This window comes from Sapajus apella, unplaced genomic scaffold (genome assembly GCF_009761245.1).
Source record: "Sapajus apella isolate SASKATOON/1434 unplaced genomic scaffold, GSC_monkey_1.0 scaffold6, whole genome shotgun sequence".
Lineage (NCBI taxonomy): Eukaryota > Metazoa > Chordata > Mammalia > Primates > Cebidae > Sapajus > Sapajus apella.
Window position 1 is genome coordinate 5155364 of NW_022436946.1, and position 9272 is coordinate 5164635.

The window sequence follows — 9272 nt, forward strand, 5'->3', positions numbered from 1 at the left end:
ATTAGAGAAATGCAAATCAAAACTACACTGAAATACCATCTCATGCCAGTTAGAATGGCAATCATTAAAAAATATGGAGGCAGCAGATGCTGGAGAGGATGTGGAGAAATATGAACACTTTTACACTGTTGGTGGGAGTGTAAATTAGTTCAACCATTGTGGAAGACAGTGTGGTGATTCCTCAAGAACGTAGAAATAGAAATTCCATTTGATTCAGCAATCCCCTTACTGGATATATATCCAAAGGATTATAAATCATTCTATTATAAGGACACATGCACATGAATGTTCATTACAGCACTGTTTACAATAGCAGAGACTTGGAACCAACCCAGATACCAATCCATGATAGACTGGACAGGGAAAACGTGGCAATTATACACCATGGAATACTATGCAACCATAAAAAATGATGAGTTTGTGTCCTTTGTAGGGACATGGATGAACCTGGAAACCATCATTCTCAGCAAACTGACATAAGAACAGAAAATCTAACACCACATGTTCTCACTCACAGGCGGGTGTTGAACAATGAGAACACATGGACACAGAGAGGGGAGCATCACAAACTGAGGTCTGTAGGGGGGGAACTAGGGGAGGGACAGTGGGGGGTGGGGTGTTAGGGAAGGATGACATGGGGAGAAATGCCAGATATAGGTGATGGGGAGGAAGGCAGCAAATCACACTGCCATGTATGTACCTATGCAACAATCCTGCATATTCTTCACATGTACCCCCAAACCTAAAATGCAATAAAATATTTTTTTTAATCTGCTTGAATGAACAAAGTCACAGAGCTTGCACCTGAGTGATACTCTCATGAAACCATGGTGACAGGTAGTCAAACTAACGGAAAGATTTCTTTCAGAAAAGGGTTGCTGTTATTTTTGAGTCTGATAAATACCATTCTAGAAGAGGCAGATTATATAATGTGAAAGGCTATAGACAACACCAGCTTTCAGGGATAAGAAATATTGAGTTTACAAGAGATTTTCCTACCTATGACTAGCAATACTCCAGCAGCTGAGTTGTAGCCACATAGCCTTAGGTTCTATTTAACAATCTTCATTTAATAATGTAAGTATTTGTTTACTAAGCAGAAAGTATCTAGCTGAGAAGTGGGAAAGAAAGATGCATGAAATCAAGTATATTCATTTTGTACTTACATAAACCTAGACGGTATAGCCTAAAACATACCTAGGCTTGATGGTATAGCCTATTGCTTCTAAGCTGCAAACCTATATAACATTTACTGTACTTAATATTGCAGGTATTTGGAATACAATGGTATTTGTGTATCAAAACATGTCTAATATAGAAATGGTACAGAAAAATACAATATAAAAGATTTTTAAAATTATGCACACCTATATGGAGCACTTACCATGAATGAATATTTTAGGACTGGAGTTTCTCTGGTGAGTCAATGAGTGAGTTGTGAGTGAATGTGAAGCTGTAGCACATTCCTGTCACTACTGTATACATTATAAACACTGTGCATTCAGGTTACACTGAATTTATTTTTAAAATAAAGCAGTTGCACTGCTCTGTCACTAAGTGATAGAAATTTTTCAGCTCTACCATCATCTTACAGGACCATTATACATGTGGTCCATTGTTAACCAAAACATTGTTATGCATCACATGATTGGATTATCCTCTCTGAATACGAGTTTTAAAAACTGGCTTTGTTGAAGTATACTATACAATAAAGTGCACTAGTTCTAAGAACACAACTCAGTGAACCTTTCATGCATGTACGCCTGAGCAACCACTATACTGTCAAATAGAGAAGAACATTCCCAGAACCCCAGGAAGTTACCACATGTCCCCCTCCAGTCAATACTTCACTGATGGGTGATTACTGTTCTGACTTATAAATCTATAACTTAGCTTTGCCTACTCTTGAACTTTATAAAAATATAATCATACAGTTTGTACTCTTTTGTTCCTGACTTCTTTCACTCTCATATTATATCTATGAAATTGATACATTTTATTATGGGTAGCTGTAGTTTTCCTTCTTGTTTTTTCCCTGTTCCATTATAAGAATATTTCACAATTTATTTTGCCATTCCAACTGATGGAGATTTAGGTTATTGTTTCCAGTTGGGGCTATTGTGAATAAATACACTATGAACGTTGTTACACATGGATTTTTGTGGGTGTATGAACTCATTTCTCTTGGACATATATCTAGGAGTAGAAATGCTGGATCATAGGTTATGTGTATACTTAGTTTTAATAGATACCATCCTATCATTTTCCAAATGTGATTGCTATGTTCTCCACATCTAATTATTTGTAAATTCCTAAATCAATTGACATAGCTCCATAAAATTTAAATTAAGACTAATTGACTAAAATGTCTGGTTTTGGAGATTGTTGTAGAACAAATCTTCCATAAGGTAACTTTCACTCTGACCACTAACATTACTTCTAATGCTTCCTACATGACTATTAGGGCTTTTTCTAGGTTCTGGCACTTTCTATTCCTCTTAAGCCATTTTCAATTTTGCTATTAATTCCCTGAAGTATACTTGAACACTTTCACTTTATGCTTTTTATGGAAGTGCCTTTTGAGACTGACTCACAATCATCAAATCTAAATCACTCTTTCTTAACAAGCAGTTTCTTATTTACTTGGTCACCAAGGCAAATTTTTAAGTTGATTCAATTACTTGAAAGAATACAGAAGAAATTGTAATGAATTGCCCAAACGAGAGCATGTAACTCAGGTTCACAGAGTTTCATCACACTCAATAGGATTGTTTAAACATTAAAGGGGAATCATTCCAGTAAAAAGAATTCTGCAAATTAAAGATCTATTCTGTTATCTGAGATAACAGAATAGATCTAGATTTCTAGACTGTGTCGAAATCTGTCTTGTCATTTCCATAGCCTCTCTTCCTCACTTTACATGTAAAGCTATAAACCTGAATTTGACTTTAAAAGAGGCTGATTCTTTTCACCTTTTATTTAGGTTGGATGGGTTAATGCAGAGAAAGCAATTACCTGGATCAAATTAAAACTTTAAAGCATTAGGTAGAAAAAAAATTTTGTTAAAGGCGAAGCAGTTTATCTTTTTTAGAAAGTACATTTCATTAATCTACTCAACATGTCCAAAATGGCCACATGGGTAATACTTCTTGAAACTTCAGTAAGAACTGTACATATTCAACGGAAAATCTCATGGCAATATCAAAGTGTCACCAAAAAGTGGTCCCGGCTGTATCTTTACAAGGGCCCAACTAACTCAAAACAATGTGACATGGCCCAGTTTGTGATGGTAACTTTTAAGTTCAGCAACTTGATTTTGTCAGCACATAGCAAATATGTCTGTCTCTTAGGATTAATTCATAATAATGCAAGCTCACAAAAGACTCGTGCACTAATTGGAAGTATAATTCATGAATTAAGAATAAGAAGTACAACTCTTTCAGTGTCTAGAATACACCAGCATTTTCTGTGCATTTCCTCCTTGTAGACACTGTGATCATTATGAGGCTGCTTCCTGAGCAAGGGAATGCTCATTACATGTGTCAGTGGTACCAGTCTCAAGTAATTTCAGTGCATCCATTTCTTCGTTTTATTTTCTTTTTCTTTTCTTTTCCTTTTTTTTTTCTGGAGACAGAGTCTTGCCCTGTCACCCAGGCTGGAGTGCAGTGGCACAATCTCGGCTCACTGCAACCTCTGCCTCCCAGGTTCAAGCGATTCTCCTGCCTCAGCCTCCCAAGTAGCTGGGACTACAGGCATATGCCACCATGCCCAGCTAATTTTTGTATTTTTAGTAGAGACGGGGTTTCACCATGTTTGCCAGGATGGTCTCTATCTCCTGACCTCATGATCCACCCACCTCTGCTTCCCAAAGTGCTGCGATTACAGATGTGAGCCACCACGCCCAGCCCAATGCATTCATTTCTATGGGAAGAAGAGAGAAGGGACTTTGAGGCACCCTTACTTCTTAGTTGCAAATACAAAAGTCTATTTTACCTTAAGCAGGAAAGCTGTTTATTAAAAGGCATTCATTTGTTTACAGAATCTTTGAAGTACCAAGGCTTGGAGGATATGAGACAGGAGCAGCACCAAATCACACCACAGGAGAACTCTGATGATGTCCTTGCTTGCTTGTGTCAGATATTAGACCACTGTAACACATATAAAGCTTTCCAAGTATTATTTATCAATCTCTCATGAAGCTTCAGGTTGGGGGAAATCTTTCCTCAATCCACTGCAGCACAAGGTACCTCTCTCCAGATAAATTCTCTTGCTTATTTCCAACCTCCCAAGGCATTTCATCATCAATCCTTTTGCAACCAAAATGTGAAGAGGATATCCTACCTGAATCCACCTATAACACCCAGACTTTAGGGTCATTTTATCAAAACTGCAATAGAGTTCAACATTACTATCATTTCACACACCATCTTGTCTATAACCCTATCATCTGAATAAATCACAGTCAATTATTTCATGTATTTCTTTCTTATCTTTTTTCTGTACAAGTAATTTTTTTTTTTTTGAGATGGAGTTTTGCTCTTGTTACCCAGCCTGGAGTGCAATGGCGTGATATCCGCTCACCGCAACCTCCACCTCCTGGGTTCAGGCAATTCCCCTGCCTCAGCCTCCCGAGTAGCTGGGATTACAGGCATGTGCCACCATGCCCAGCTAATTTTTTGTATTTTTAGTAGAGACGGGGTTTCACAATGTTCACCAGGATGGTCTCGATCTCTTGACCTCGTGATCCACCTGCCTCGGCTTCCCAAAGTGCTGGGATTTCAGGCGTGAACCACTGCGCCTGGCGCTGTACAAGTAATTTTTAAAAATTGGTACCAAATTTCATCAGATTTATGTTCCCTGGTTTTTAGAATTAACATTTTATTTTTAGCATTTTAAAGATATTATTATCCTTCAAAAGCATAACTTTAAAATTATATATATATATATATATATATATAATTTTAAAAGTACAGATGATGTGCTAAAAATATGATTAATTTTTGGGCTGGATGTCACTTCATCATGATCCCATATTTATTATTTATTCCATATACATATATAACTTTATTTACAGTAGCTCCAAAATGGAAACAATCCAAATAGCCATCAATTGGATGAATTAATAAATTTTGATATATTTATAAAATTGATTACTATGCATCAGTAAAAATGAATAAACTATAATAATACACACCAACATACATGACAGACACAAAAGAGTATTTACTGTGCAACTTCATTTACATAAAGTTAAAAGACAGGCAAAACTAATCAATGGTGATAAAAATTAGAATAGCTACCTTTGAGGAGAGGTATTCACTGGCAGGGGACGTAAGAAGCATTCTGATATACTAGAAATGTCCTATCGGGGTATTGGTCCATGGATGTGTCTGCATAAAATATGTAAAATTCAACTGGGCATGCTGGCTCATGCCTGGAATCCCAGTACTTTGGGAGGCCAAGGCAAGTGGATCACATAAGGCCAGGAGTTCAAGACCAGCCTGGCCAACATGGCAAAACCCCATCTCTACTAACAATGCAAAAGTATCAGCCAGGTGTGATGGTGCACACCTGTAATCCCAGCTACTTGGTAGATTGAGGCATGAGAATCAATTAAATCTGGAGGTAGAGGTTGCAGTGAGCCAAGATTATGCCACTGCCCTCCAGCCTGGGCAACATAGCAAGACCACATCTCAAAAATAATAAATAAATAATTAAAAAAGATATAATTAATAATTGTAAAATATTGTATACTCAATACAGTGAATATTGTATACTCAATACAGTGAATATATTGTGTTTAAGATTTGTGCACTTGTATGCTATAACTCAATTGAAAAATTATAGATGATGTTCAGAACAAAACTTGATTAATTTTTAAGGGCTGAATGTCACTTCATCATGATCCTATATTTATTATTTATTTCTTGCTGTGTGGTTAGTGTTTATTTTCCCATTTTTTGCTTTAATATGAAAAAACTAAGTCCTGGAACATCTTTGAGTACATACTTTCTTCTATGGGAGACATTCTTGGAAGTGAAACTACGAAACCTAACATGCTGAACATTTTTAATGTCTTTTTGACCACATGGCAGCCCCAGAGTCACTCTGAACACATTCTGGTTCTGGGGACTACCTGTTCATGAATTATTCTTTGCTCAATTAAATTCTATAAAATTTAATTTGTCTGAAGTTTTGCTTTCAGCATTGCCTAAATGGCCATATACAGTCCCAATGTTTTAAATATCAAGTTAACTCATGAGTTTTTTCCTTCAGGTTTAACCACCCTTTGAAACTTCTTATTCAGTTTCCCAGTGGCAACCTAACTGTGACACTAAAGAATCTTAAGCTTCAGTGTCCTTTTCTTTTGCAGGCCCCTTTAAAGGGCAACATATGTCCAACTGGTCATCTGTTTTTGTAAAGTGTGCAGAGTAATATATTTTACCTCTGGTTGTTTAATACACCTATCACTTTCCATTTCCCCTTCTCATCTGTCATATTTTTTCTTCTGTTGAATGCAATTGAAGTGACCAAGGGTCATTAGGGCGACCTCGTTAAAACAGAGTTAGTACTAATAGAAATTTAGTGTTGAGTTGGATACATTTTTGTTGCTTGCAGTTACTTGCAGATACAGTTAAGATATTGCTAGCCAGTTTCATTTAGCAGTGACTTCCAGGAGTATTCCCAATGTCCTAAGTGCTGACTCACCCAATCATTACATAAAGAGGTAAGACCACAGATAACATGTCCTACAGACATTCAGCATCAGATATATTTGGGCAGTGGAGGAGAAACAAGTTTTGAAGTGTGTAGAGACAGCACACCCACTGGAATGACTAAAATGTAAAAATACATCCAGTTGAACAACTGGATCAGATACATTTCTAGTGAGAGTGGAAAATAGCACAACCACATTGGAGGACTGTTGGCAGGTTCTAGTAAATTTAAAAATACAGCCACCTTATGCTTTACCAATACCACTCCCAGGAATTTAATTAAGGAAAATGAAAATCTCTATCAAGAAAAATACTTGTACAAAATACTTATAGATGCTTTATTCATAATAGCCAAAAACTGGAAAAACCCAAATGACCATCAAAAGGAGAATGAAAAATAAACTATGGTATATTTACACAATGGAAAATTACTCAACAATAAGAAGAAAGAAAACTGCTGATACACACAAAAGACATGGATGAATCTCAATAGCAAAGAAGCCTGACACAAAATCCCACACTGTGTGATCCCTTTTGTAAGTTGTAGAACAGCAAGAGTTAATCTATAAGGATTAAAAATCAAAGGAAATGTTGCTTCCATAGGGTTTATTGACTAGAAAGTAGCGTAAGGGAAGTTTTTTGAGTGATGCAAATGTTCTATATCTTATTTTTAATGATGGTTTATAAGGGTGTATACATTGGTCAAAACCCATCAAAATGCACAATATGTACACTAAAAACAATGAAAGACATTTATAAAGTCATTAGGTAGTCTATGGAAGAGTCTTCCAATTATCAAAATTTTAAGTGCAGGTTGGTTTTTGTTGATATCTGGTCTCAGTGAAAGTTTTCTTTTATCAGGGAAATCCTTAATTATGTGGTATGTATAACTGTAAATGTATTACTTTTTTCCTTTTATGATAGAAATTTTACAAATGAGAATTAATTAGAATTCTTGTATTTCTAGGACAAATTCTATAGAAGTACTACACATAGGAAGTTCCTTTAGAAAGTGAATGTTACTTATTACAAAATCAGGTGATAATCAAGATATGATCAACGAGTATGCAGAAAAAAATACAGGTAAAAATGTTTTGCATGGATACATACTTTCCTAGTATAGATAGATACTTTCACTAACTGGGTAGAAGCATTTCCATGATGGACAGAGAAAGTCTTTGAGGTGATAAATGTACTAATTAATGAAATTATTCCTTGCTTTGGACTTCCTAAGTACCTCCAGAGCAATAATACGCTCTCATTCAAGGTGGCTGTCACCCAGGGGTGTTCAAAGGGACTAAGCATATAGTACCATCTTCATTGTGCCTGGAGACCATAATCCTTGGGAAAGGTAGTAAAGACAAATGATATTATCAAAAGGCACCTCAGGAAACTATCTCAGGGGACTCACCTCCTCTGGACTGCCCTTCTCTCCATAGCCCTGCTACATATTAGAAACACCCCTTCACAGCTAGTTTTGAGTCCCTTTGAAATGATGTATGAATGGCCTTGTCTCACCAGTTATGTCTGGCTAGACCAAGACACTTCTCATTTGATTAAACACATAACCTCTTTGGCCCATTTCCAACAGGAACTGATACCACTGTGGGAAGCCCAATCCCATGAACCAGGGCCACCTCTATTCAACGCAGGAGACCTAGTGCTAGCAAGGCTACTTCCTTCCCTTTCTCTTTTCATAGGCCCAAGTTGGAAGGGACCCTACAGTGTACTTCTTTCTACTTCCATAGCAGTATAGGTCACTAGAATAGATTCTTGGATTCATTATACTCAAGTAAAGGCCTGCGTATAAATGGAGTCACCTCCATCGACCCAGAAGAGCACCCAAAGTACCAATGTGAAGAGATTGGGGAACTCAAGCTAAAGACTGCCAAAGATAAATGTTAATAGTTAACCTTCCATGGATATCCTCTTTATAGTTTTGCCTATGCTTGCTCTTCTTACCTTTGCTCTGTTCTATACCATGGCACCATAGTGTTTTTGGAATAATTAGTATATTTCATTTCTTATTTCTATAATCTTTGGCACTACATTCTTTCCAATGTATAAAATACATGTTTAACCCAGGCATACTTAACCTTATAAAACTTGTTTTGTTTTGTTTCTTCCTCTTGCTTTGAGGTCATCAAACTTTGAATAGTCAGGCAACCAGAGCCTTGTACAATGGCTTCCTTTTGCCAGGGACCCTTACATAGACCTCTGGGAGGAATCTGGCTGCCGTTTTCCTCAAAGCAATGCCCCCTGTCAGTAGAAAGTAGCTAAGATTGGTCATCGTGCGTATTCTAACAGCAATTAGATGTGTCTGTTTAGAGGTGGGGAATGATGTGGACAGGAGACAGGGAAATACTGGGTAGAAGAGGGTGGTTCCCTGGCAAAGGCTCGACCCTCAAGGCTGGAAACCCACAGCCCTAAGTGAGAATAGGCTTTTCTCTTTTCATGCCCAAAAAGTTGCCTTTTGGCCCAGCACACTCCCCTATCCTGTACCCATATAAATCCTGAACCCCAGATTCCAAAAGCAGATGAGGAGATGAGACAAGC